Consider the following 3,640-nt stretch of genomic DNA (forward strand, 5'->3'; position numbering starts at 1 on the left):
TTAAGTAGGCTGTGCATCTGGCAGAGAATTTTAAAATTAAATGTTCTGTGTCATTTGGCTCACCCCAGGTCAAGGAGCATTTGTCTGTAACTTCTGCCAAATGGTTTGGAATCCCATAGCTTGGCCCTGAAGTGGGTATTTCTTACATAGAGAAAGATGTTTTTTCTCCAGGAAAACAACAACTCATAGGGCTTCAGGTGCTAAAGAGAAAGAATCAATATCCTTGAAACAGGTATCTGGCATCAGTGGTTGTTAGGAAAATGGGATTTTCAGTGGCCACGTAAACTCTGTGGGGTCTAGGATTATTTTGACTCTTGTTTTTCCCCCAATAGACAAGAAACTGGGACTGAAGAGGGAGGAGATACTGAGTGTCTTCTAAAGATTACTCAGGATTGAGCAGTGGCAAGAACTAGTCATTACCTAGGCTGAGTTGCATCCTAAAGTGAATGGAATATTGCTCAAGGATTAGTAGCACTTCCAGAAAGGTATTACTAGAAGTAGCTCTCACCCAGAACTGGGTGTCATACCTTAAGTCTAGCAATACAAATATATATATATATTACAATACTTGGATATTGCATAGAAAAATAATTATGGAAAATATAATTGATACAAATCCATTTGAGGCTCACAGTATACATCATTCTTCAAGCAGGACTTTGATTTTGTAATTATAATTTTTGGCTATTACCGTCCAGAATTTAACGTCATCCAGGTGACCCTACATACACACTGTCTTAAAGGCAACACCATTTAAACAGTCTCCAAAGATCCTTGCTGGGAACCCAGTAAGATCATATCTGAATGTAAACTGCTTAGAAGAGAATAAACCGCCAGGAGTCATGGAGTAACAAAATTGTCCTTGTCTTACTATGCCAAGAATAGAAGTCTGAATCTCAGTTTTCGTCTCTTTGAGTTGAAAGATCAACTCCTCATTCTTCTGCAGTTAGCATTACGCTATTGACAGCGCCAGGATGAAATCTGGGCCAAAATGCTGCCTGCAAAGCATCTTCCAAAACTCTAACGTCATTAGCACTGTCCATTTGGATATTTTAGGAGCCAAAGATGGGAATGGTCCCATTGCTAAAGAAGCCTGAGCCCAGGGATTGTGGCCATATGATACAGCATAGAGAAACAAGGCAGTATTATGTCTTGTTTTTCCCCCAATAGACAAGAAACTGGGACTGAAGAGGGAGGAGATACTGAGTGTCTTCTAAAGATTACTCAGGATTGAGCAGTGGCAAGAACTAGTCATTACCTAGGCTGAGTTGCATCCTAAAGTGAATGGAATATTGCTCAAGGATTAGTAGCACTTCCAGAAAGGTATTAACTAGAAGTAGCTCTCACCCAGAACTGGGTGTCATACCTTAAGTCTAGCAATACAAATATATATATATATATTACAATACTTGGATATTGCATAGAAAAATAATTATGGAAAATATAATTGATACAAATCCATTTGAGGCTCACAGTATACATCATTCTTCAAGCAGGACTTTGATTTTGTAATTATAATTTTTGGCTATTACCGTCCAGAATTTAACGTCATCCAGGTGACCCTACATACACACTGTCTTAAAGGCAACACCATTTAAACAGTCTCCAAAGATCCTTGCTGGGAACCCAGTAAGATCATATCTGAATGTAAACTGCTTAGAAGAGAATAAACCGCCAGGAGTCATGGAGTAACAAAATTGTCCTTGTCTTACTATGCCAAGAATAGAAGTCTGAATCTCAGTTTTCGTCTCTTTGAGTTGAAAGATCAACTCCTCATTCTTCTGCAGTTAGCATTACGCTATTGACAGCGCCAGGATGAAATCTGGGCCAAAATGCTGCCTGCAAAGCATCTTCCAAAACTCTAACGTCATTAGCACTGTCCGTTTGGATATTTTAGGAGCCAAAGATGGGAATGGTCCCATTGCTAAAGAAGCCTGAGCCCAGGGATTGTGGCCATATGATACAGCATAGAGAAACAAGGCAGTATTATGCATTTATTGGTTTGTTAGAGCTGAGACTCATGTGGATGAGCAATTCTCTCTGTTCGGCCTCCATCCAGGAGATCAGTGCTATTGGGCAGCACTGGGAAGTGTGGTCAGAGGGAGGTGTCACTGAGATTGAGCCTGCCTAGCAGAGGTAAGCTCAAATAACAACACAGTGTTCATTAATATGGTGAAGAATGTGTTGTGTGTGTATGGAAAGACAGTTTAGATAAATGAGAGTGTCTATTAGTAAGCTGATTGCTGTCAAAGAAAGGACTCTTGGGGAGAAAGTGTTCATATGAGACCAGGAAAACTTTGGCTTAGCAGAACAGAAATCTTAGCGCTTTGGTTGTTACAGCAAAACCTATTTGGACAGAATGGGGAATGACAGAACAGGAACATGGATGAATCTGGAGAAAATGTGATAGGAGACACAGGCATGAATATCCAGTAAGTGCCAGGAGATACTTGAGTGGATACAGTTGGTGTCTCAGGGGATTCCAGTGCTGTCCTTTTAGGCAATTTCAACTTCTAGATTAGAAAAGTCATAGTAGTAACACTAAGGAAAGATGCTTACCCTTGGGTGCCAAGTCAAATTATTTCTATATGCCTTTCTGGATTAAAAAGAGCAATAAAAAGCTTTGGACCTAGTAACTGGAAAGGAATCAAGTATAACACAAGTTATATATAAATGATACATATTGTAGTTACATAGAGATGCTGGAATTGCTAGACCACACTAGGTTAATGGTCGTTCCATCTCCTACTTCCTGTTTCCTTTGTGTTTCCTGCAAGTGTTTCAGAGGAAGCAGTAAACTTCACCAATGCATCTAATTTTCTACTAAAACAATGCACAGAATCACAGAATCACAAGGGTTGGAAGGGACCTCGGGAGATCATCTAGTCCAACCCCCCTGCTAAAGCAGGCTCTCCTAGAGCATTCTACACAAGACGTCATCCAGGCGGGCTTTGAATATCTCCAGAGAAGGAGACTCCACAACCTCCCTGGGCAGCCTGTTCCAGTGCTCTGTCACCCTTAGAGTAAAGAAGTTTTTCCTCATATTCAACTGAAACCTCTTATGTTTCAGTTTGCACCCATTGCCCCTAGTCCTGTCGCTGGACACCACTGCAAACAGACTGCTTCCATCCTCGTGACTTCCGCCCTTAAGATATTTAAGATATGCAGAGGGAAGTTCTTTCACTCCAGTTGTTTATCAGCATGCCCAATGAAATACATAAGAATTGACAGTCCTGGTGTTTTACCCTACACATAAGCAGATCATCATTTGTGAGCAACGAGTACTTTACTTGTCTGACCAAATCTTACTTGGTTTCCAAATGAAGATTTCATAACAGCAAGCAGCCAGGCATTCCAAAGACTAAATGTTGCACAAGGTAGGATTTCCTGTTTGAGTCGCTCTTGTTGTATTAGAAAGCCCTGCATAATTCATCATCTTAACATGATCAATTTACACAGTCACAGGTCTTCTTGCCTTTCTTCTTTCTAAAATTTACATCATCATCATCTTTTTAATCTCTCTCTATGGAGCTAGGATAAAATCAGTCACTGATTTCTGTTCTTGGTAGCTTCCCCCCCAAAAAAATACAATTCTTTGGGTCTGCTGTATGCTTCCTTTTTTTTTTCTTTTTTTTTTTTT

The 3,640-nt window shown here is 40.1% G+C and overlaps 1 protein-coding gene across 1 annotated transcript in view; it reads left to right on the forward strand.

Moving 5' to 3' along the window:
* Positions 1-3,640, forward strand: part of SYNPO2L (synaptopodin 2 like) — a 35,862-nt gene that overhangs the window by 1,439 nt on the left and 30,783 nt on the right. The gene's annotated exons all lie outside the window — the stretch shown is intronic.

This window comes from Egretta garzetta, unplaced genomic scaffold (genome assembly GCF_000687185.1).
Source record: "Egretta garzetta isolate BGI_Z169 unplaced genomic scaffold, ASM68718v1 scaffold56, whole genome shotgun sequence".
In the NCBI taxonomy this organism is placed as follows: Eukaryota; Metazoa; Chordata; class Aves; order Pelecaniformes; family Ardeidae; genus Egretta; species Egretta garzetta.